This window comes from Delphinus delphis, chromosome 1, assembly GCF_949987515.2.
Source record: "Delphinus delphis chromosome 1, mDelDel1.2, whole genome shotgun sequence".
Classification (NCBI taxonomy): domain Eukaryota; kingdom Metazoa; phylum Chordata; class Mammalia; order Artiodactyla; family Delphinidae; genus Delphinus; species Delphinus delphis.
Window position 1 is genome coordinate 39,480,683 of NC_082683.1, and position 27,769 is coordinate 39,508,451.

General features: G+C 36.2%; 1 protein-coding gene and 1 pseudogene across 1 annotated transcript in view; both read right to left on the bottom strand.

Moving 5' to 3' along the window:
- The window catches only part of SPATA6 (spermatogenesis associated 6), a 152,778-nt gene that overhangs the window by 20,794 nt on the left and 104,215 nt on the right, over window positions 1-27,769 (bottom strand). The gene's annotated exons all lie outside the window — the stretch shown is intronic.
- Window positions 27,513-27,643, bottom strand: LOC132416698 (U4 spliceosomal RNA; annotated as a pseudogene).

Below are 27,769 nucleotides of genomic sequence, written 5' to 3' on the forward strand. Positions count from 1 at the left end.
AACACTGGATAATGTAATAAGGCAAAATAAATAAATAAAAGGCATAAAGATTAAAGAGGAAGAAATAAAAATGTCATTATTTACAGATGTTATGATTACATATGTAAATACCCCAAAATCTACCATTTATTAACATTAATATGTGAATGTAAGGAGGTCACTGGATACAAGGTCACTATACAAAAATCTATTCTAAGAAGTCATCATACCAAGAACAAACAGATGACAGAATTTTAAAAGATACAATTTATAACAGCATAATAAATATCAAACATCTAGGATTAAACCTACCGAAATACATGCAAGCCTTCTAAAATAAAAACTGTGACATAATTGGAAGAAATTAAAGATCTAAATTAATTTTAAAAGTCACCATTTTTATGGATTGAAAGACTCAATGCTGGTAAGATATCAGTTCTCCCCTACTCAAAGCACAGATTTAATGTAATCCCAATCAAAATCCTAGCAGGGTTTTTAAAACTGAAAAGTTGACTCTGGAATGCAGATAAAAATAAAAAGAACCAAGAATAATCACAGCAACCTGCAAGCAAGAATAAAGCTGAAGGGCTTATGCCATGGGATATCAAGAGTTATTATAAACCTACAGCAGTTGAGAAAGTATGGTATTAATACAAAATTAGACAATTAAACCAATGAAATAGAAGACAATTCAGAAACAGACTTATGTATCTAAACTCCCAATCGAACAGAACAGAATCCAGGACTATCCCCATGTAAATACAGTGAGGAAAAGAATGGCTGTTTGGAGAAAGATGCTGGATCTTAATCATATGGGGATAAAATGAATCTTGATCCAAATCTCACAGTATACATACAAATCAAATCCACATGCATTGTTGATTTAATGTGAAAGGCAACACAATTAAAGATTTTTAAAATAGGAGAATATTTTTAGAACCATGGTTAGCCAAAGTTTTCTTACATGGGGTAAAGAAAGTGCTAACCAAAGTACTAACCAAAAGAACCAAAGTAACCAAAGAACCAAAGTAACCAAAAGTAACTGAGATACATTAAATTAAGAACTTGTATTCACAAAAGGACTCTTGTTAAAAAAACAAATATGCAAGTCACAGACTGAAATATATTCATAATATAAAACATGCCCATCAGAAAATGCCCAGGAATGAAAATAAAAGACCTTAAGAGACATATGGCACACAGAGTCCAAGTCTAATGTGTGCTTTTTGAGAAGCACTATAAATGTCAAACTGAATAAATACAAAGAAAACCACACCTAAGTGTATAATATTTAACTGCTGAAAATATATGACAAAGAAAAAAAAAATTTTTAACAATTGCCAGAGAAGGGTATTCCAGGAAGATGTTAGTGGCATTGTGGTGGGCAAAATAATGGTTCCCAATGATGTCCATGCCTTAATTCCCAGAACCAGTGAATATGTTACCTCACATGGCAGCAGGGGATTTTGCAGATTTGATTAAGGTTAAGGATATTGATAAGAAGAGACTACCTTGGCTTATTTGGGTGGGCCCAATATAATCAAATGAGTTCTTTAAGGCAGAGAAAACTTTTGTGGCTGTGGTTAGACAGAGGGAGATGTGACTAAGAATAAGAGTTAGGGAGATGCAATGTTGCTGGCTTTGCAAGTGTAGGAAAGTGGCCACAAGCCAAGAAATGTGGGCGGTTGCCAGAAGCTGGAAAAAGCAAGGAAATGGATCCACCCCTGGAAACACTAAGTAGAAAACAGACACCTTGATTTTAGCCCAGTGAGACACATGTTGAAATTCAGGTCTACTGAAATGTAATATAATTAATTTGAGCCACCAAATTTATGGTAATTTGTTATGGCAGCAATAAAAAACAAACACACAAGAGGTACAAATCTCCTCATAAAACATACAGAAATTTTTTTTTAGGTTAGGTGAAATAATTCATGGCAGACCAATGCTCTTGCTAAAAACTAGAAAAGCCAGAAAAAAATAAAAAGTTTATATTGTTTAAGTTATTAGAAAGGTGCAGACAAGTGGGCTAACAACATGCACTTCTGTTTTTCCTCAAAGCATTTGCACATTCTGAGTGTGGACAAGAGGCTGAGAACCAGGGCTTGGATTAGGACAAGGGTCATTGCTGTGACACAGAGAAACTAACAAAGCTTTTGATGGTTGTAGGAGTGGGGTGATGATATAGAGTTTTATGAGGCTTTAGATATATAACTAGTCTCTCAATCATGACATTTATTGATTTATGAAGCTGCCTGGGACTACTAGGTAGATAACTCAAAAGTATCTGAAAAGTAGAGCAGATATTAGTACAGTCTTATGGTGCTTAAGAAATAAAGATCTGCCAGGGCAAGAGGCCTTGAAAACGCAAGAAGCAAAAACCCTAGAAGTAATATTGACACTTAAGGAACTGTATTTTTAAACTGAAGACTCTTAACAATCTGGACTAGCTAAGCTAAAAAACTTGGTCTTGGCTCAGGCAAAGCTTATTTCTGGGGACAGAGCACCCAGCAGAATTTTTCTGTGGATCACACTAGGCTAGAGAGGTAAAACTGAAGACTAGAAGAGCCTCAAACACATGAAAGGTCCTTGTCAAGATATTTGCTAAATTTTGAAGGGGTGCCAGGTTGGCGGCAAAAAGTTAATCCAAAAATGACTCAAAAGCAAAAGAACTATCTCATACAATCAGATGGTACTTAAAAGACAAACATCCATCAGGAAGAAAGACACTTTGATAACACAGCAGGTGAGAGTTGAAAGCCCTGGAAAGTAGCGAATTGACAGTTGACCATTTGCAATCACATTTTCCCTGAGGACACCTATTTCTGAGAATCGCTGGAACTAGCCATAAAGCTGGTGCTGGTGGACAGAGAAACCAGCAGACATCTTGGTCACTATGCAGAACTGGTGTCACAAAAACAGAGACTAGAGGGGACTCAAATACATGAATAATTTCTGAAGTTCCCTGCTGTGGGAATGTAAGGAACTAAGCCTAAAACCTCTGACAAGCAGGATGGAAACTGTCTCAGTTCCTTGGTACTGAGAAGACAAAGACATGAAAGGTTCTAAATTGAAAACACTGGAGCCTCATGCCTAAAAAAGATGGATGAACTGAGATTCAGCAAAAGTTTGATTGAAGGTAAACTGAGATTTACCAAAACATCAACAGAGCCTCAACCCAATTCAGTCTCTTTTAAATCAAGGTTATCGGTCTATGATGCTACCTGTCTAGTAGAGGAAAGAGGGAACCCTTTCATCACCTGGAAAAATCTGAACTTGTTTTAAACATAATATCTAAAATTTAATTATAAAATAAGTGGTACATAAAGAGTCAGAACAACATGACTAGTAAGAGAAAGTAAAAAGACAAAGGAAGCAGATCACAAATTTAATCCAGGTATTGGAGTCAGGAAACAAGCACTTTAAAATAATTATGATCAACATGTTTAAGAAAATAAATGAAAATTTGGACAAAATAGAAATAAAGATTAAGGAGTTCAAAAAATTGGCATCTATAAAAATATATCAGAGCCATTTTATATCTCAAAATTAAGTAGCTGAAATAAAAAAAACTTAATAGATGGATGAACAGCATATTGGAAACAGCAGAAGACAAGATCAGTGAACTAGAAGATAGGTTCACAGGAAACATTCACAATAAAAGAAAAAACAGAATGATAAATACAGAAAGGAATGCAAAACACATGTGGGAGACAATCAAAAGGTATAACAGATGTAACCAGACACACAAAAAGTAAGGAACAAAGGAGCAGTCATACAGCATATATGAGGAGATAACAGGCTAGAATTTCCCAAATTAATTTATGTCAGGAATTTATATATTCAAAAAGCTCTGAGCATCCTAAGCAGAGTTAATACATAAAACCAAATTTTTGAAAATAAAGGCAAGAAAAAATATTAAAAGAAGCCAGAGATAAAGGACATTACCTTCAACGTAGCAGGGGTAAGACTGACAACTGACTTCTCAAGGAAATGATAAAGCCATAAGATAACAGAATGACATTTTTTTTTTTTTTTTTTGTGGTACGCGGGCCTCTCTTGTGGCCTCTCCCGTTGCGGAGCACAGGCTCAGCGGCCATGGCTCACGGGCCCAGTTGCTCCACGGCATGTGGGATCTTCCCGGACCGGGGCATGAACCCGTGTCCCCTGCATCAGCAGGCAAACTCTCAACCACTGCGCCACCAAGGAAGCCCCCAGAATGACATTTTTAAAGTACAGGAAGAAAAACGTCTGCCAACAATCTTTCACAGATTTAGTAGATATGTAAATAAATAATTAATAAATAATAAGTAGATGGAAATAAGCAAATTTTTCAAAGGTAGGCCTGCATCAAAAACACTAAAGAGAATTCTTCAGGCAAATGGGAAATGATCCAAATTAAAAAAAGAATCCAAAAATAAAGAGCAACAAAAAAGATGAGTATGTAGATCAATATAAATATTACTACGAAAAACAATATAGAGGCAAATACAAATGAACATTACTGTATATCAGTACTATCAATGCATTGTGGGATCTAAAATGCTTGGCAACAATAACTTTAAAGGGGAAAGTGATGTAAATGGGGTGTAAGTGTTTTAAAATTCTAGCATTATCAGGAAACTGGAAAAATGAAAAAACTTAGACTATAATAAAGGATAGATGTATTTTATAGTACAGTATAGTATTAAAATAATAATAAGCAAATATATACCCTAAATTAAAGGGAAAAAAGTCTGCTGTTAAAGGAGGTATGAAGGAGATAAAAGCCCAACAATATCAGTAAACTAAATGATGACACCAAATAAAGAAGGGGAAAACTGAATAATAAAAAACCCAACTATATAAGACACATACCTTAAATGTAAGGACAGAGAAAGGGTGAAAGTAAAAGGATGAAAAATACAAAGCAACATTAACAAAAAGAAACTTGGTTGGCTTATAATAAGTCAGATAAACTCTATTTGAAGGCAAAATCTTTCCTAGAGATAAAGACATTTTACAACAATGAATAGGTCTATCTGTCAGAACAAAAACACACTCTAAACCTGTATGTACCCAATAACAGTTTTAGAATATGCAAAACAAAACCATGAAACATTATCAATTCATACCCTCTGGAGTAGCTATAATGAAAACAAACAAACAAACAAAAAAAACCTAGAAAGTACAGTGAATTAGCAAGGATATGTAGAAATTAGAACTCTCAATCACTGATACTGGAACACTTTGAAAATCTCTTTGGCAGTGTCTTCTAGAAAAGAAGCACATTCCTTATGATTCAGCAATTCTATTTCAGATATATAATGAACAGGAATATGTACACATATGTTCATCAAAGAACATATACAATCATGTTGATAACAGCACTATTAGTATTAGCCCCAAATAAAAAGTAGAATAAATTGATAAATGATGGTATTCTTATTAGAATACTATTAAAACAGGGGCTGACAGGGCTTCCCTGGTGGCGCAGTGGTTGAGAGTCCGCCTGCCAATGCAGGAGACACGGGTTCGTGCTCCGGTCCGGGAAGATCCCACATGCTGTGGAGCAGCTGGGCCCGTGAGCCATGGCCGCTGAGCCTGTGCGTCTGGAGCCTGTGCTCTGCAATGGGAGAGGCCACAACAGTGAGAGGCCCGTGTACCGCAAAAACAAACAACAAAAAACAAAAAAACAGGGGCTGACAAACTATTCTTGTGAAGGGCCAGATAGTATATATGTTTTGTATGTTATGTGGTCTCTATCACAATTACTCAACTCTGCTGTTGTAGCTTAAGAACAGCCATAGATAACATATAAATAAATGAGCCTACCAATGTTCCAATAAAATTTTAAATGAAAGTTAAAACTCTGAATTTTGCCCATAGGCCATAATTTGCTGACTCCTGCTATATGGCAATAAAAATGAAGTGTATGCATGTCACAAACATAATGATCAACCAAAGAAACCAGATCCAAAGAAACATACTGCGTGATTCCATTTACAAAATGTTCAAAACCACACAAAACTAATCTATATGGGGTTAGATATTAGAACAGTGGGGCATATAATGATGGAAACAAGGCACCAGAGGCACTTCTGGGGTGTTAGTAATGTCGTGTCTCTGACTCAGATGCTGTTCACACATGGGTTCACTTTGTGAGAACCTATGCTGTAGAACTTAGGATTAAAGTATGTTATACTGAAATTTTTAAAAAAGTTAAGGACCTAGAATATAGTACTTGAAAAAAATCCACGGAAAACATCTGCAACAAAATGAAGTGACAAGATATTCACATGAACCCCAAAATATGAGATGAGAACAAACCACAGTTGTTACAAGAGACATTTTGGTAACATTATCTCTGGAGGAGAAATCAGAGGAAAGCACTGAGGTATCTGATAAATCAGGTAGCTTCAAAATAACAAAAGAGAGTTTCACTCAAAAGCTCAGAAGTGGGGAAAAAAACCCTCAGTAGGCCAATTTAAGAAGAGCAACTGGAAGAAGTTTTCCTACTTCCATAGTGATGAGTACGAAGGGTTTGCAGGAAATTCTGAAGGAGCTAGAGCAGTCTGGGACCCATTAACTCTCAAAACTAACATGCCAAAGTCACCTTGCAAGACAAAACTTTACACTGAATAAAAACATCTGGGAAAAGAATCCAAATTGATCAGGGGAGCAAAATTAAAAGAAGAAAAATTCTATATAAAAGTTGGGAAGAAAAAGCAAGCCTGGAAATCTCTAAGTTGCCATATTTAGGAACAAATGACAAAAACAGAAGAAAAGAGCTCTCAAGCTACAAAGTTAGAAAAGTAAATCTAAATCATATGTCCCTTCTAAAAGTTCAGGAAAAAAAAATTCACACACACACAAATCGTCATACGTGGGTAAACTTCATAAAAAGTTTTAGGAGGGGAAAAAAAGACAAAAAAATTTCATTATGAATACTAAAAAAGAGATAATTTATTTTGTTTCTCAAATATGGACAGTGCCACAGAGAAAACAAACAGATGAAGCAGTTTCTCTTTTTAGAAGTATTCCAGAAAATAAAAAATGGATGTCAAAGTTGTAATCGTACCAGTTTTGTAAGTCCTATGCAATGCATCTTGGAATTGGAATTGCTATGAAGAGACAGAGAGACATAGAGATAGAGATATAGAGATAGAGAGAATATGAATGAATATGAATGAATATGAATGGATCAGGCATTATATGGTCAATGATGAAAGACACAGCACGACTCTCGAAAATAAAAACTGAATCTGATTAAGCTTCTAGATACCCTGACCAATTTAAAGGTAATACTGAAGACAAAAGAACATGTTTAACAACACCAAGGGAATGATATCAGCAAAATCTTATGGGAAATTCAACAGGACAAATGATACAGTTCTTTCAATAAATAAAATATGCCAGAGGAAAATACAGTGCAGAACAAAAGAAAAGTAGAGAAGGAGCCTATGGACTAATAGAAAATTAAAAGATACATTAAAAGAGGAACCAAGATGGTGGAGTAGAAGAATGTGCTCTCATTCCCTCTTGTGAGAACACCAGAATCACAAATAGCTGCTGGACAGTCATTGACAGGAAGACACCGGAACTCACCAAAAAAGATACCCCACATTCAAATACAAAGGAGAAGCCATAATGAGATGGTAGGAGGGGCACAATCACAGTAAAATCAAATCCCATAACTGCTGGGTGGGTGACTCACAGACTGGAGAACACTTACACCAAAGAAGTCCACCCACTGGAGTGAACGATCTGAGCCCCACGGCAGGTTTCTGAACCTGGGGGTCCAGCAATGGGAGGAGGAATTCCTAAAGAATCAGACTTTGAAGCCTGGTGGGATTTGATTGCAGGACTTTGACAGGACTAGGGGAAACAGAGACTCCACTCTTGGAGAGAACACACAAAGTAGTGTGCGCATCAGGACCCAGGAGAAGGAGCAGTGACCCCAGGGGAGACTGAACCAGACCTACCTGCTAGTGTTGGAGGGTCTCCTGCAGAGGTGGGGGGTGGCTGTGGCTCACCGTGGGGACAAGAACACTGGCAGCAGGAGTTCTAGGAAGTATTCCTTGGTGTGAGCCCTCACAGAGTCTGTCAGTAGCCCCACCAAAGAGCCCAGGTGGGCTCCAGTGTTGGGTTGCCTCAGGACAACCAACCAACAGGGAGGGAACCCAGCTCCACGCATCAACAGTCAAGCAGACTAAAGTTTTACTGAGCTCTGCCCACAAGAGCAACAGTCAGCTCTGCCCACCACCAGTCCCTCCCATCAGGGAACTTACACAAGCCTCTAAGATAGACTCTTCCAACAGAGGGCAGACAGCAGAAGCAAGAAGAACTACAATCCTGCAGCCTGTGGAACAAAAACCACATTCACAGAAAGATAGACAAGATGAAAAGGCAGAGGGCTATGTACCAGATGAAGGAACAAGATAAAACCACAGAAAAACAACTAAATGAAGTGGAGATAGGCAAGCTTCCAGAAAAAGAATTCAGAATAATGATATTGAAGATGATCCAGGACCTCGGAAAAAGAATGGAGGCAAAGACCGAGAAGATGCAAGAAATGTTTAACAAAGACTTAGAAGAATTAAAGAACAAACAAACAGAGATGAACAATACAATAACTGAAATGAAAACTACACTAGAAGGAATCAACAGCAGAATAACTGAGGCAGAAGAATGGATAAGTGATCTGGAAGACAGAATGGTGGAATTCACTGCTGTGGAACAGAATAAAGAAAAAAGAATGAAGAGAAAGGAAGACAGCCTAAGAGACTGCTGGGACAACATTAAACACAACATTCATATTATAGGGGTCCCAGAAGGAGAAGAGAGAGAGAAAGGATCAGAGAAAATATTTGAAGAGATTATAGTTGAAAACTTCCCTAACATGGGAAAGGAAATAGCCATCCAAGTCCAGAAAGGGCAGCGAGTCCCATACAGGATAAACTGAAGGAGAAACATGCCAAGACACATAGTAATCAAATTGGCAAAAATTAAAGACAAAGAAAAATTATTGAAAGCAGCAAGGGAAGAACGACAAATAACATATAAGGGAACTCCCATAAGGTTAACAGCTGATTTCTCAGCAGAAACTCTACAAGCCAGAAGGGAGTGGCATGATATACTTACAGTGATGAAAGGGAAGAAACTAAAACCAAGATTACTCTACCTGGCAAGGATCTCATTCAGATTTGACAGAGAAATCAAAAGCTTTACAGACAAGCAAAATGAAGAAAATTCAGCACCACAAAACTAGCTCTACAACAAATGCTAAAGGAACTTCTCTAAGTGGGAAACACCAGAGAAGAAAAGGACCTACAAAAACAAACCAATAACAATTAAGAAAATGGTAATAGGAACATACATATCAATAATTACCTTAAACATGAATGGATTAAATGCTCCAACCAAAAGACACAGGCTAGCTGAATGGATACAAAAACAAGAACCATATATATGCTGTCTACAAGAGACCCACTTCAGACCTAGGGACACATACAGACTGAAAGTGAGGGGATGGAAAAAGATATTCCATGTAAATGGAAATCAAAAGAAAGCTGGAGTAGCAATACTCATATCAGATAAAATAGACTTTAAAATAAAGAATGTTACAAGAGACAAGGAAGGACACTACATAATGATCAAGGGATCAATCCAAGAAGAAGAGATAACAATTATAAATATATATGCACCCAACATAGGAGTACCTCAGTACATAAGGCAACTGCTAACAGCTATAAAAGAGGAAATCGACAGTAACACAAAAATAGTGGGGGACTTTAACACCTCACTTACACCAATGGACAGATCATCTAAAATGAAAATAAATAAGGAAACAGAAGCTCTAAATGACACAATAGACCAGATAGATTTAATTGATATTTATAGGACATTCCATAAAAAAACAGCAGATTACACTTTCTTCTCAAGTGCACATGGAACATTCTCCAGGATAGATCACATCTTAGGTCACATATCAAGCCTCAGTAAATTTAAGAAAATTGAAATAATATCAAGCATCTTTTCTGACCACAACACTATGAGATTAGAAATGAATTACAGGAAAAAAAAACGTAAAAAACACAAACACCAAAGAAACAAACAAACAAAAAAATTGGGCTTCCCTGGTGGCGCAGTGGTTGAGAGTCCACCTGCTGATGTAGGGGACACGGATTCGTGCCCGGTCCGGGAAGATCCCACATGCCGTGGAGCGGCTGGGTCCATGAGCCATGGCCGCTGAGCCTGCGCATCCAGAGCCTGTGCTCCACAATGGGAGAGGCCACAACAGTGAGAGGCCCGCGTACCGCAAAAAAAACAAAAACAAACAAAAAACCCCACAAACACATGGAGGATAAACAATACGTTACTAAATAACCAAGAGATCACTGAAAAAATCAGAGGAAATCAAAAAATACGTAGAGACAAATGACAATGAAAACATGACAATCCAAAACCTATGGGATGCAGCAAAAGCAGTTCTAAGAGGGAAGTTTATAGCTATACCAGCCTATCTTAAGAAACAAGAAAAATCTCAAATAAACAATCTAATCTTACACCTAAAGGAAATAGAGAAAGAAGAACAAACAAAACCCAAAGTTAGCAGAAGGAAAGAAATCATAAACATCAGAGCAGAAATAGATGAAATAGAAACAAAGAAAACAATAGCAAAGACCAATAAAACTAAAATCTGGTTCTTTGAGAAGATAAACCATTAGCCAGACTCATCAAGAAAAAGAGGGAGAGGACTCAAATCAATAAAATTAGAAATGGAAAAGAAGAAGTTACAACAGACACCACAGAAATACAAAGCATCCTAAGAGATTACTACAAGCAACTCTATGCTAATAAAATGGACAACCTGAAAGAAATGGAGAAATTCTTAGAAAGGTATAACCTTCCAAGACTGAACCAGGAAGAAACAGAAAATATGAACAGACCAATCACAAGTAATGAAATTGAAACTGTGATTAAAAATCTTCCAACAAACAAGGTCCAGGACCAGATGGCTTCATGGGTGAATTCTATCAAACATTTAGAGAAGAGCTAACACCCATCCTTCTCAAACTCTTCCAAAAATTTCAGAGGAAGAAACACTCCCAAACTCATTCTATGAGGCCACCATCATCCTGATCCCAAAACCAGACAAAGATACTACAAAAAAAAAAAAAAATTACAGACCAATATCACTGCTGAATATAGATGCAGAAATCGTCAAAAAATACTAGCAAACAGAATCCAACAACACATTAAAAGGATCATACACCATGATCAAGTGGGGTTTATTCCAGAGATGCAAGGATTCTTCAATATGTAAATCAATCAATGTGATACACCATATTAACAAATTGAAGAATAAAAACCATATGATCATCTCAATAGATGCAGAAAAAGCTTTTGGCAAAATTCAACACCCATTTATGATAAAAACTCTCCAGAAAGTGGGCATAGAGGGAAGCTACCTCAACATAATAAAGGCCATATACGACAAACCCACAGCAAACATCATTCTCAATGGTGAAAAATTGAAAGTATTTCCTCTAAAATCGGAACAAGACAAGGATGTCCACTCTCATCAGTATTATTCATAGTTTTGGAAGTCCTAGCCATGGCAATCAGAGAAGAAAAAGAAATAAAAGGAATACAAATTGGAAACGAAGAAGTAAAACTGTCACTGTTTGCAGATAACATGATACTATACATAGAGAATCCTAAAAATGCCACCAGAAAACTGCTAGAGCTAATCAATGAATTTGGTAAAGTTGCAGGATACAAAGTTAACGCACAGAAGTCTCTTGCATTCCTATACACTAATGATGAAAAATCTGAAAGAGAAATTAAGGAAACACTCGCATTTACCATTGCAACAAAAAGAATAAAATACCTAGGGAGGGAATAAACCTACCTAGGGAGACAAAAGACCTGTATGCAGAAAACTATAAGACACTGATGAAAGAAGTAAAGATGATACCAACAGATGGAGAGATATACTGTGTTCTTGGTTTGGAAGAATCAATATTGTGAAAATGACTCTACTACCCAAAGCAATCTACAGATTCAATGCAATCCCTATCAAATTACCAATGGCATTTTTTACAGAACTAGAACAAAAATCTTAATATTTGTATGGAGACACAAAAGACCCTGAATAATCACAGCAGTCTTGAGGGAAAAAAATGGAGCTGGAGGAATCAGACTCCCTGACTTCTGACTATACCACAAAGCTACAGTAATCACGACAATATGGTAATGGCACAAAAAGAGAAACACAGATCAATGGAACAAGATAGAAAGCCCAGAGGTAAACCCATGCACCTATGGTCAACTAATCTATGACAAAGGAGGCAAGGATATACAATGGAGAAAAGACAGTCTCTTCAATAAGTGGTGCTGGGAAAACTGGGCAGGTACATGTAAAAGTATGAAATTAGAACACTCCCTAACACCATACACAGAAATAAACTCAAAATGGATTCGCGACCTAAATGTAAGACCGGACACTATAAAACTCTTAGAGGAAAACATAGGAAGAACCCTCTTTGACATAAATCACAGCAAGATCTTTTTTGATCCACCTCCTAGAGTAATGGAAATAAAACCAAAAATGAACAAATGGGACCTAATGAAACTTAAAAGCTTTTTCACAGCAAAGGAAACCATAAACAAGACAAAAAGACAGCCCTCGGAATGGGAGAAAGTATTTCCAAACAAATCAAAGGACAAAGGATTAATCTCCAAAGTATATAAACAGCTCATGCAGCTCAATATTAAAGCAACAAACAACCCAATCCAAAAATGGGCAGAAGACCTAAATAGACATTTCTCCAAAGAAGACATACAGATGGCCAAGAAGCACATGAAAAGCTATTCAACATCACTAATTATTAGAGAAATGCAAAACAAAACTACAATGAGGTATCACCTCACACCAGTTAGAACGGGCATCATCAGGAAATCTACAAACAACAAATGCTGGAGAGGGTGTGGAGAAAAGGGAACCCTCTTGCACTGTTGGTGGGAATGTACATTATTGATACTGCCACTATGGAGAACAGTATGGAGGTTCCTCAAAAAACTAAAAATAGAACTACCATATGACCCAGCAATCCCAGTACTGGGCATATACCCAGAGAAAACCATAATTCAAAAAGATACATGCACCCCAATGTTCATTGCAGCACTATTTACAATAGCCAGGTCATGGAAGCAAACTAAATGCCTATTGACAGACGAATGGATAAAGAAGTTGTGGTACATATATATAATGGAATATTACTCAGCCATAAAAGGGAACAAAATTGAGTCATTTGTTGAGACATGGACGAATCTAGAGACTGTCAGAGTGAAGTAAGTCAGAGTGAAGTAAGTCAGAAAGAGAAAACAAATATCGTATATTGAAGCATGTATGTGGAACCTAGAAAAATGGTACAGATGAACCGGTTTGCAGGGCAGAAGTTGAGACACAGATGTAGAGAACAAACGTATGGACACCAAGCGGGGAAAGCTGTTGGGGGTTGGGGATGGTGGTGTGCTGAATTGGGCGATTGGGATTGACATGTATACACTGATGTGTATAAAACTGATGACTAATAAGAACCTGCTGTATAAAAAAATAAATAAAATTAAATTAAAAAAATACTAATACTAAAGTTTCTTTGGGTTATTTGTATGGAAATATGTTAATATAAATGTTTCAGACATTACATGAAATTCCTAAAAATCTTATATGTTCTGGTATAATGTTATAAGTCATAATTCTAGTTATTACTTTAAAATGTTTATCTCAGAAATAATTAAATTTCCTTGTCAATTGCATTGTTATGAACTTTCAACAAATCTTTAACCATGGTCATTTTTAAGTCTTTTGTCATTTACAGATAGTTCTGGGTGTACTCTGATGCTTTTGCAAAAATGTTCGTATACAAGGGTTTCATCTTCAAGGAATTCATGGAAAAGACTCTGACAAGTTAGGTTTCTGGTAACTGATTATACTGCTGAACTGAATGAATAAGCATTTTCAGAACTCTAATGGAAAACTGATGAATTCATAAAAGTGCTAACAAAAGATCAAGATAAAAAAATTAATTACATAGGACTGAGTGAACTGATGAGGATGATTATAATTTTGTGACTTTGAATAATTTAAAAAGGATACATTAAGAATCAATATTGTTAAAATGACCATACTACTTATGGCAATCTACAGATTCAATGCAATCCCTATCAAAATACCAATGGCACTTTTCACAGAACTAAAACAAATAATTTTAAAATTTGTATGGAAACAAAAAAGACCCCAATTAGCCAAAACAATCTTAAGAAGAGCAGAGCTGGAAGAATCAAACTCCCTGACTTCAGACTATACTACAAAGCTACAGTAATCAAAAAAAATATGGTACTGGCACAAAACAGACACATAGATTCATGCAACAGGATAGAGAGCCCAGAAATAAACACACACACTTATGGTAAATTAATCTTTGACAAAGTAGGCAAGAATATACAATGAAGAATAGACAGTCTCTTGAATAAGTGGTGCTGGGATAACTGGATAGCTACATGTAAAAGAATGAAGTTAGAACATTCTCTAACATCACATACAAAAATAAGCTCAAAATGGATTAAAGACCTAAATGTAAGACCAGATACTATAAAACTCCTAGAGGAAAACATAGGCAGAACATTCTATGACATAAATCACAGCAATTTTTTTGGATCCACCTCCTAAAATAAAGGGAAAAAAACAAAAACAAATAAATGGGACCTAATTAAACTTAAAAGCTTCTGCACAGCAAAGGAAACCATCAACAAAACAAAAAGACAACCTACTGAATGGGAGGAGAAAATATTTGCAAATGATATGAAGGATAAGGGATTAATATCCAACATATATAAACAGCTCAACACACACACACACACACACACACACACAAATCCAATTAAAAAATGGGCAGAAGAACTGAAAAGACATTTTTCCAAAGAGGAAATACAGATGGCCAACATGCACATGTCAATATCGCTAATCATCAGAAAATGCAAATCAAAACCACAATGAGTTGTCACCTCACAACTGTCAGAATGCCTATCATCAAAAAGAACACAAATAACAGTGTTAGTGAGGATGTGGAGAAAAGGGAACCTTCCTACACTGTTGGTAGCTATGTAAATTGGTGTAGCCACTGTGGAAAACAGTACAGAGGTTTCTCAAAAAACTAAAAATAGAACTACCATATGACCCAGCAATTCCACTCCTGGGTATAAATCTGAAAGAAAAAGAAAAACCAAAAAGATACATGCACCACAATATTCATAGCAGCATTATTTACAATTGCTAAGATATGGAAGCAACGTAAGTAGTCATCAAGAAGTGGCCATAAAGAAGATGTGGTATAGATATATACAATGGAATACTACTCAGCCATAAAAAAGAATGAAATGTTGCCATTTGCAACAACATGGATGGACTTGGAGGGCATTATGCTAAGTGAAATAAGTCAGACAGAGAAAGACTAACACTATATGATAGCACTTACATGTGGAACCTAAAAAATACAACAAACCAGTGAATATAACAAAAAAGAAGCAGACTCTCAGGTATAGAGAACAAACTAGTGGTTTGCAATGAGCGGAAGGGCAATATAGGGATGGGAGAGAGGGATGTACAAACTACTGGGTGTAAGATAGGATACAAGGATGTATTGTACAATACAGGGAATATAGCCAATATTTTATAATAAATGTAAATGAAGTGTAGCCTTTAAAACTGTATTAAAATTTTTTTAAAAAAGAAAGAAATGCTCACTTGGGGGATAATATTATAAAAGTAAAGAAATAATTTCCATAAAAATCAGGACACTGGATTGTTCTCACGGATGAGGGAGGGCTGTGATTTTAAGGGACTACAGAGAGGGCTACTGGGATGGCTGGCTAGATTCTATATCCTGATGGGGCAGGTGGTTAAGATGCTCATCTTGGAAAAAATCATCTAGCAACATATGTCTTATGCAATATTCTGTATCTGAGTTATAGTTATCAGTTTTAAAAGCATAAAAATTAAAAATGACATGTTCAGGACTTCCCTGGTGGTCCACTGGCTAAGACTCTGTGCTCCCAATGCCGGGGGCCCGGGTTCGATCCCTGGTCACAGAACTAGATCTCACATGCCACAACTAAGAGTTCGTATGCCACAACTAAAAGATCCCGTGTGCTGCAACTAAGACCCGGCACAGCCAAATAAATAAATAAATAATTTTTTAAAAAATGACGTGTTCAAAGTAGCAACAATATGACCGATAACTTTACCAAAACAATAGAATGATAGCTTGAAAGTGATGAAAGAAAATAACTGCCAACTTATTCCATAACCAGAAAAAAGTATCTTCCATAAACTGAGTTAAAATAAACTTTCAAACAAAAGAAAAAAACAAAACAATAAGCCTGGTAGAATTCATCTGCAATAATGAATTGCAGGCTAAAGGAAATACTAGAATTCAATAATGAATTGCACGCTAAAGGAAATAACTAGAGTACTATGAAAGAGGAAGCCTGGAGATGCAGTGTAGAATGAAGGGCCACAAAATGGTAAAATATGATTACATCTAAATGAGCATCACCTATATAAAATATAATGATGCGATATGATGCTTAAAATATACAAACAATAAAAACAGGCTAATAATAGTATGTTAAGTGAGGAGGAAAATAATAAAATTAATGTTCATTTATATTCAACTTTAAAAAAATACTTGTTTTTAATCTTTAATGTAACCATCAAAATAATAAAAAAAGAAAGTAGCACAAGTTAATGTGGTAGGAAATTAAATAATACATGCTCAAGCCAAAAAGAGTCAAAATAGAAGGAAATACATAATATAGAAGGGGTAGAATGAATAGAAAACAGTAGATTTATATCCAAATATATCAGTAGGTATGTTTAATATGAACAGACTAAATACTACAATTAAAACACAATGATTGCCACATTGTATAAAAATGTCAATATATGCTATTTTAAAAATCCCCTTAAATATCAACAGAAAGGTTCAAAGTGTAAGAATGAAAAAATATATTTTCGGGCTTCCCTGGTGGCTCAGTGGTTGAGAGTCCTCCTGCCGATGCAGGGGGCACAGGTTCGTGCCCCGGTCCGGGAAGATCCCACATGCCGCAGAGCAGCTAGGCCTGTGAGCCATGGCCGCTGAGCCTGCGCATCCAGAGCCTGTGCTCTGCAACGGGAGAGGCCACAACAGTGAGAGGCCGCGTACCACAAAAAAAAAAAAAAAAAAAATGTATATATATATATATATATATTTTCTTCCATTCCTCTAAAACACTAAGTATATAAAGCTATTTTAGCTATAGCAATATCAAATAAAGCAGACCTAAAGAAACATTATTACTAGAAATAAAGACATTAAATACTATAATTCCATTTATATGCATCTAATCACATAGCTCCAAAATATACAAAGCTGAAATTGTTAGAACAGGCAAATTCAAACAGGCAAATTATATTGGGAGATTTTAAAGAAGTGTCTCTCAGTATCTGCTAGAATTGGCAGACAAGAAAAAGTCAGTAAGGATAAAGAAAAACTGAACCACATTAGCAAACGTGACCTAGTTGTCAAGCACACTAAACTCAACAAAAACAGATAACATGTGTTTTTTCTTAAGTGTACTTGGAATAAAAAATGACCATATCCTGGGCATAAATAAGGTCTCAAAAATTTCAGAAGACTGAAAAATCAAGTGTTCTCAAGACATAGCAGAATAAAGCAAAAAATTTTTTTAAAAAGAAAAAATAAAATTCCCCCACCCAAAGAATGTTTGGAATTCTACAAATACACTTTTAAATAACCCAAAGGTAAAAGAAAAATTACAAAGGAAATTAGAAATAGTAGTAAAATTATGACACTACTTAGAAAGAAATCTATAGTCTTAAATACATGTATACATTAGGAGAAAGCCTAAATTTAATGACGTGAATAGTCACCAAAAGTTTTTAAGAGAAAGATAAGCAAATTAATTCCACAGAAAGGAGAAGAAAAGAAATGATATAGACCAAAAATTAATAATGTAGGAAAAATACATACAATAGAGAAATAAAACCAAAAGTTGGTTTTTCAGAGGAAAAAAGTAACAAATCTCATAATTCCTCTGTGAGACTTATAATAATCTCCCTTTTATCACCATCATAGAGAAGTGATTTTAAAAAAAAAACAAGAGCAAACATTTATTAAACACTTTCTATATGCCAGTGTCATTCTAAGTATGTTACATATACTAATTCTACTAATACAAGAAACCTATCAGGAAACTGTTAACAGAGAAGTAATTTGTTGAACAAACTGGTTCCAGACAGAGCCTTCATAAAACAGCACACAGCTGGTATGTAGTAGCAACTCAATTCATCTCAGTTAAACTTACTAATCAACTTCAAACTATTAAAATTTAAACCATACTATTCCTTGGCAAATCACATACCCTATCCTTCCTGATTTATTCTTTCATTATACTATTTTGGCATATTTATATAAAAATCAGTACTTTTAAAAATAATTGGAAGATCTGGCAACATTGCGCCTGAATTCCTATATGGCAACACTTAACAAGGGCTGAGCAGTGGCTTTCTCCTACAGAGAGGTCATAGACTTACTTTCTCTATTGGTCACAATACTCAACACCTACCCTAACTTTTTTTTTTTTTTGCAGTACGCGGGCCTCTCACTGCTGTGGCCTCTCCCGTTGCGGAGCACAGGCTCCGGACGCGCAGGCTCAGCGGCCATGGCTCACGGACCCAGCCGCTCCGCGGCATGTGGGATCTTCCCAGACCGGGGCATGAACCTGTGTCCCCTGCATCGGCAGGCGGACTCTCAACCACTGCGCCACCAGGGAAGCCCTACCCTAACTTTTGAATGCATCTGACTTCATGACTTCCTGGATTTCAGGATAAAGTCTATGCTTCCTATTCTGCTTTTTCCACGATTTGGCCCAACAAGAACCTTCTGCTTTAACTGGATTATACCTAACAATTTCCAGAATGAGTTTTATATAAAAACATGAATTTCTAGAGAGTATAGGCTTATAGGATTAAGTCACATTCTCTTTATTTCTGTCAAAAGGCACCAGAAACTGGGGTTCAGATGTGATAGCAAAAGGACTGGGGTCTTTGTTGAAATGACCTTAGATTTTCTTGAATTAAGTCAAAATGCTGAGTGTTTTCTCCTCATTCAACTGGGTTTTATTTTCAATAGGCTCTTTTGTGATCACTGACTTCCATTAGCTTGTTTGAGGTGGGTTCTCTTCATTTATAAAGGATTGGCAAACTATGTTTTACACTCCTCTGTACTAATCAAATATTTAATGATTTTTGAAGGACTTTTTCACTGTCCCAGAAGAGCCTCATATTTAAATTCTTTGTGAAATAAAAATACGTTTTTACTTTTAAAAATTCTTTGTGATGTAATGTAAAAACACTTAATGTTTATATTTAATAAGGTCTACCATTCTCTGTGAGTATCCTTCAAGCAGGTCCAACATGGACTTTGGTCTGACCTGTGTCTAGGGAGTATGTTTTAGTGTACAGCTCACAACGTGTGTCTCTGGTATGTTAGTGTTTGTTTCTGAACATGGATCTTGTTTTCACATGTTAAGGTTTAGGCATATTATTAGGCTTACATGTATCAGATTGTACTTTGTGGGTTTATCTCTGTAGAGCTTAGTGGTTAAGATCAAATAGTATTAATCTGGACTCAAATCTTGGCTCCAACCAACCTAAGTAGCCATGTGACCTTATATAGAAGTTACAACTTTTCTGAGGCTCAGTTCCTCATCTTTGAAATAGTACTTTTTAATAGTACTTACTTCGTAAGATTATTGTGAGGATAAAATGGAATAATAAATACATGTATAGTACCTGGACTATAGTGAATGTTTAATAGTTATTATTCCTATATAAATAATTTCAGTTTTTCTCTGGAAGAACAATAACATTTCCTACTTATGCTTTTTATTCTTATACTTAATCGTATACTATGCCACACTGTTTTAATCTTTCACACTCATTTTTTAGTTTATAAAATAATCACTGGATTATACAGGTTCCTTATGGAAAATCTGATTTCATGAAAATATCCCCAGTGCTTTGCATAGCGCAAGGTACAGAGCATGTAGATATTAGAGGAAAAATGTTCAATATATACTTAATGAAAGAACATAGGCAAAAAAAAAAAAAGACTAATTTGAAGAGTTTGTGTTCAGGCTGCTCTTAATGTAAAACCACTTAAGATACTGAGATTTAGTGTCCAGTGTAAGCCAACATGAGCCACCTTACTGCCTTCCATTCGAGAAAGGCAGGTCAGAGACAAAACAAATTAAGGTAATTAAAAGAAGTGATGTGACACATGGAGGCTAAACAATACACTACTTAATAACCAAGAGATCAGTGAAGAAATCAAAAAAACACCTAGAAACAAATGACAATGAAAACACGATGACCCAAAATCCTATGGGATGCAGCAAAAGCAGTTCTAAGAGGGAACTTTATAGCAACACAATCCTACCTTAAGAAACAGGAAACATCCCAAATAAACAACCTAACCTTGAACCTAAAGCAATTAGAGAAAGAAGAACAAAAAACCCTCAAAGTTAGTGAAGGAAAGAAATCATAAAGATCAGATCAGAAATAAATGAAAAAAAATGAAGGAAATGATAGCAAAGGTCAATAAAACTAAAAGCTGGTTCTTTGAGAAGATAAACAAAATTGATAAAGCATTAGCCAGACTCATCAAGAAAAAAAGGGAAAAAAAGACTCAAATCAATAGAATTAGAAATGAAAAAGGAGAAGTAACAACTGACACTACAGAAATACAAAGGATCATGAGAGATTACTACAGGCAACTATATGTCAATAAAATGGACAACCTGGAAGATATGGACAAATTCTTAGAAATGCACAACCTGCCGAGACTGAACCAGGAAGAAATAGAAAATTTGAACAGACCAATCACAAGCACTGAAATTGAAACTGTGATTAAAAATCTTCAAAAAAACAAAAGCCCGGGACCAGATGGCTTCACAGGCGAATTCTATCAAACATTTAGAGAAGAGCTGACACCTATCCTTCTCAAACTCTTCCAAAATATAGCAGAGGAAGGAACACTCCCAAACTTATTCTACAAGGCCACCATCATCCTGATACCAAAACCAGACAAAGATGACACAAAGAAAGAAAACTACAGGCCAATATCACTGATGAACATACATGGAAAAATCCTCAACAAAATACTAGCAAACAGAATCCAACAGCACGTTAAAAGGATCATACACCATGATCAAGTGGGGTTTATTCCAGGAATGCAAGGATTCTTCAATATACGCAAATCAATCAATGTGAGATACACCATTTTAACAAACTGAAGAATAAAAACCATATGATCATCTCAATAGATGAAGAGAAAGTTTTTGACAAAATTCAACACCCATTTATGATAAAAACCCTCCAGAAAGTAGGCATAGAGAGAAATTTCCTCAACATAATAAAGGCCATATATGACAAACCCACAGCCAACATCGTCCTCAATGGTGAAAAACTGAAAGCATTTCCACTAAGATCAGGACCAAGACAAGGTTGCCCACTCTCACCACTCTTATGCAACATAGTTTCGGAAGTTTTAGCCCCAGCAATCAGAGAAGAAAAAGAAATAAAAGGAATCTAAATCGGAAAAGAAGAAGTAAAGCTGTCACTGTTTGCAGATGACATGATACTATACATAGAGAAACCTAAAGATGCTACCAGAAAACTGCTAGAGCTAATCAATGAATTTGGTAACGTAGCAGGATACAAAATTAATGCACAGAAATCTCTGGCATTCCTATACACTAATGATGAAAAATTTGAAAGTGAAATTAAGAAAACACTCCCAATTACCACTGCAACAAAAAGAATAAAATATCTAGGAATAAACCTACCTAAGGAGACAAAAGACCTGTATGCAGAAAATTATAAGACACTGATGAAAGAAATTAAAGATGATACAGATAGATAGAGAGATATACCATGTTCTTGGATTGGAAGAATCAACATTGTGAAAATGACTCTACTACCCAAAGCAATCTATAGACTCAATGCAATCCCTATCAAACTACCACTGGCATTTTTCACAGAACTGGAACAAAAAATTTCACAATTTGTATGGAAACACAAAAGAACCCAAATGGCCAAAGCAATCTTGAGAATGAAAAATGGAGCTGGAAAAATCAGGCTCCCTGACTTCAGACTATACTACAAAGCTACAGTAATCAAGACAGTATGGTACTGGCACAAAAACAGAAAGATAGCTCAATGGAACAGGATAGAAAGCCCAGAGATAAACCCACGCACATATGGTCACCTTATCTTTGATAAAGGAGGCAAGAATATACAGTGGAGAAAAGACAGCCTCTTCAATAACTGGTGCTGGGAAAACTGGGCAGGTATATGTAAAAGTATGAAATTAGAACACTCCCTAACATCATACTCAAAAATAAACTCAAAATGGATTAAAGACCTAAATGTAAGGCCAGACAGTATCAAACTCTTAGAGGAAAACATAGGCAGAACACTCTATGACATAAATCACAGCAAGATCCTTTTTGACCCACCTTCTAGAGAAATGGAAATAAAAATAAAAATAAACAAATGGGACCTAATGAAACTTAAAAGCTTTTTCACAGCAAAGGAAACCATAAACAATACAAAAGACAACCCTCAGAATGGGAGAAAATATTTGCAAATGAAGCAACTGACAAAGGATTAATCTCCAAAATTTATAAGCAGCTCATGCAGCTCAATAAAAAAACAACCCAATCCAAAAATGGGTAGAAGACCTAAATAGACATTTCTCCAAAGAAGATATACAGATTGCCAACAAACACATGAAAGAATGCTCAACATCATTAATCATTAGAGAAACGCAAATCAAAACTACAATGAGATATCATCTCACACCGGTCAGAATGGCCATCATCAAAAATCCAGAAACAATAAATGCTGAAGAGGGTGTGGAGAAAAGGGAACCCTCCTGCACTGTTGGTGGGAATGTAAATTGATACAGCAACTATGGAGAACAGTATGGAGGTTCCTTAAAAAACTACAAATAGAATTACCATACAACCCAGCAATCCCTCTACTGGGCATATACCCTGAGAAGACCATAATTCAAAAAGAGTCATGTACCAAAATGTTCTTTGCAGCTCTATTTACAATAGCCCGGAGATAGAAACAACCTAAGTGTCCATCATCGGATGAATGGATAAAGAAGATGTGGCACATATATACAATGGAATATTACTCAGCCATAAAAAGAAACGAAATTGAGTTATTTGTAGTGAGGTGTTTGGACCTAGATAGAGTCTGTCATACAGAGTGAAGTAAGTCAGAAAGAGAAAAACAAATGCCATATGGTAACACATATATACGGAATCTAAGAAAAAAAAAAAAGTCATGAAGAACCTAGGGGTAAGACGGCAATAAAGACACAGACCTACTAGAGAATGGACTTGAGGATATGGGGAGGAGGAAGGGTAAGCTGTGACAAAGTAAGAGAGTGGCATGGACATATATACACTACTAAACGTAAGGTAAATAGCTAGTGGGAAGCAGCCACATAGCACAGGGAAATCAGCTCGGTGGTTTGTGACCACCTAGAGGGGTGGGATAGGGATGGTGGGAGGGAGGGAGACACAAGAGGGAAGAGATATGGGAACTTATGTATATGTATAACTGATTCACTTTGTTATAAAGCAGAAACTAACATACCATTGTAAAGCAATTATACTCCAATAAGGATGTTAAAAAAAAAAAAAAGAAGTGATGTGATTGTCTTTCACTTCTGAGTAGGACGGGGTTGTTTGTGTGTGTGTGTGTACATGTATACTTATATATATATATTTAAGGCATTAGATAGCTGCTTAAACAACAGTACTAGTGATGCCAAGATTCCTGAGGGGAGAGGTGAGTTAATAGTCTGCAGCTGTTATTTTCCTAGGGACATTTGTGGATTCTGAGAATAGAACAAAATGTTGAGAATCTATGCTTTGTCACAGGTCCACTGCCAGAGGACAAATATACCAGCAGTGTTCTGGCAGTCTTACTATGCTAGATGGACAAAATTAATAATCTGAGAGGCCAAAACCCAATGAGACACGATGGGTGCAAAACTGACCTGATGGGTCCCTCAAGACACTCGCAGAATGTCTGAAACTATGCAGGGTGAAGGGACAAAAAAAGCTCAGCAAAAGCCTCTGAAAAGCAGAAGCGATTTTCAGCTGTCTTGCCTGAGAAGATGAGAGTCATAAATAGTACCTATGAGAAGGAAGGGGCCTAGAACCACACCAACTCTCAGGTAAAAGCCCAAAGGGCTGAAAATTAAGAACCTGACAGTTTTGTTTTTTGGTTTTTTTTTTTTTTTTTAATATTTAGGATTTAGAGAAAGGCTGCAAAGGTAAAGAGTTCCTGTACACAGGAACTTCACCCTTCACCCAGCTTCTCTTAATGTTAACATCTCATATAACCACAGTAAATTTTGCAAAAACCAAGAAATTAACATTGGTACAATACTATTACCTAAACTGCAGACTTTATTTGGATTTCACCAGTTTTTCCAATAATGTACTTTTTCTGTTCCAGGATCCAATACAGGATACCATGTTGCATTTAGTCATCATTTCTCCTTAGTCTCCTCCAATCTGTGACAAGTTTCTGTTCTCCCTGTTTCTCATGATCTTGACATATTGGTCAGGTATTTTGTAAAAAATTTCTCAATTTTTTAAAAATTATTTATTTATTTATGGCTGTGTTGGGTCTTCATTTCTGTGCGAGGGCTTTCTCCAGTTGTGGCAAGCGGGGGCCACACTTCATCGTGGTGCGCGGGCCTCTTACTATCGCGGCCTCTCTTGTTGCGGAGCACAGGCTCCAGACGTGCAGGCTCAGTAGTTGTGGCTCACGGGCCCAGTTGCTCCACGGCATGTGGGATCTTCCCAGACCAGGGCTCGAACCTGTGTCCCCTGCATTGGCAGGCAGATTCTCAACCACTGCGCCACCAGGGAAGCCCTCAATTTGGTTTTGTCTGATGTACTCTCATGTTTAGACTAAGGTTATGGGTTTGGGGGAACCATATGACACAGACGTGCCCTTCACATCCCCTGATATCAAAGGATACATGCTATCAACATGAGTTATCACTAGTGATGTTAATCTTAATCACTTTGATAATAAGGTGGTGTCATTTGCCAGATTTCTCCACCTAAATTACTATTTCTTTTTTCCATGCTCTATTCTTAGACATAAACCAAGTCCAGCCCACACTCAAGAAGAGAAGAATTAAGCTCTATCTCCTGGAGTTGGCAATATCAACAATTATTATTTAGGATTCTTCTGTAAGGAAGATTGGTCCATTCTCACCGTTAGTCATTCATTGTTTCACTTACATCAGTGTGGACTCATGGATATTTATTTTATTGTTTGGATTATAATTGATACTAATGCTATTTATTTCGTTGCTCAAATTATTCCAGAAATGGCCACTGGGGCTCATTCAGGTTGCTCCTGTGTCCTTTCTTTTTTGTTGAGTTTTTATTTATTTTTTATACAGCAGGTTCTTATTTTCTATTTTATACATTAGTGTATAGATGCCAATCCCAATCTCCCAATTCATCACACCGCCACCACCCACCCCCCCGCTTTCTCCTCTTGCTGTCCATAGGTTTGTTCTCTACATCTATGTCTCTATTTTGATATGCCCCTATTCCCCTCACCTTTCTTGAACAATTCCTCACTTTCCACACTACAAGATGTTCTATGCTAATCTTCTGTTTTCCCTGCTCCACCCCGAGAATTAGCTATTGCTCTAAGAAAAAAGCCCTGGTAACTTTCACAGAAAATAGGTATTTAGAAATACATGATAGGTATTAGATCTGGGAGCTGGGTATCCATATTGCTATTGGGTTGTCACTCCTTCTAGGCCCTTTCAGAGGGCAAAGACAGGAAATATGTGTGTATACTAACCCATGTATATTCATATATCTATATCTCTGAATTAATCTATCTGTATATATTAAAATAAACATGAATTAAAACTGTCATCTCAGACTCTAATCCAACTTCCCAGGGTTCATTCTAGCTTTTTCCCGTCTTGTTTCTTTATAACTTCTTTTTTCTGACAATAAGGAACCTGGTTGTTTTATCCACAATTTATTTACTTATTTATCCAACTCTCATATAGATGTAATTTCAGAATTGTTAGTCCATATCCCTGTATGAAACACATTTATCTACTAGAGCAGGGGTTGGCAAACATCTCCCAGGGCAATTCTGGCCCTTTGCTTGTTTTGGTATGGCTGATAGCTGAGAGTAATTTTTACATTTTTAAATGACTGAGGGGATAAAACAGAATATTTCATGAAAATTACATGAAATTCACATGGATAAAGTTTTATTGAAACACAGTCATGCTCATTTGTTTATGTGTTGTCTATGACTGCTTTCATGCCATATCAACAGAGCTGAGTAGTTGTGACAGGGACTCTATGGCACACAGACTCACAAAATATTTACTATCTGGCTCCTTCCAGAAAAAGTTTGGTGATCCCTAAACAAGAATATAGTGATCATGTAGTTCTTTTTGGCTTTAGTGTTACAGTATCCAGCCAAAATACCATATTCCAAAGTAATTTAGATAAGCTAATTTAAAGATAAGTCTTGTATTTTTAATACTGCTAGTTTAATATAATCTACATTAATTCTTCAGAAGACCCAACATCACACTTTTAATTTTTAATACAATAAATTTAACTCTTTCTAATGTACATTTTTCTAGGAGTTTTGACAAATTCATAAAATTATGTATCAGTCACACCAGTATATCAGGCAGTTCCTGTACCCTAAAAATTCCCCTGTGAGGCTGGTTTCTTTGTAGTCGACAGCTTGTGCATCTCCTAACTTTTGCTATTTTAACAATGTCATATAAATAAAGTCATACAATGTGTAGCTTTGGGGTTCTGGCTTCTTTCATTTAGCAAACTAAATTTAAGATGCATCATGTTGTAGCATACATTAATAGCTCATTCTTTTTTATTGCTGAATTATATTCGATTGAATGGCTATACCAGTCTGTTCACCATTCACAATTAAAGTGCATCTTGTTTGCTTCTAGTTTTTGGTAATGATGAATAAAGTTTCTATAAACATTCATGTACAGGTTTCTGTGTGAAGATATGCTTTCAATTCACTTGGGTAAACAGCTAAGAAAAGGATTGCTGGGTCATATAAGTGTATGTTTAAACTTATATATAACTACCTTCAAACTGTCCTCAAAAGTGGCTGTACCTCTGAGCATTCCCACCAGCATCGAATGAGAATTCCTGTTGCTCCATATCCTTGACAGCATTTGCTACTGCAAGTTTTGCAGGGTTTCTTTGCGGCACTGGGGTCGGGGGATGTTTCTGTTTAACAAATTCTAATATGTGTGTAGTGCATCTCAGGCAGTTTTAATTTGCATTTCTGTAAAGACTATTGAGCATCTTTTCATATATTAATTGGATAAAAATGTCTGTTCAGATCATGTGCCCATTTTTCAATTAGCAATAACCGCACCTCGGATAAACCTCATTGGCTACGATACTGCCACTGCGCAAAGCTTCATGTGCCCATTTTTAATTGGGTTATTTATTTTCTTATTGTTGAGTCTGAAGAGTTGTTTTTATACATTTTAATTATGGATATAAGTCCTTAATTATATATGTGATTTGCAAATATTTTCATTCA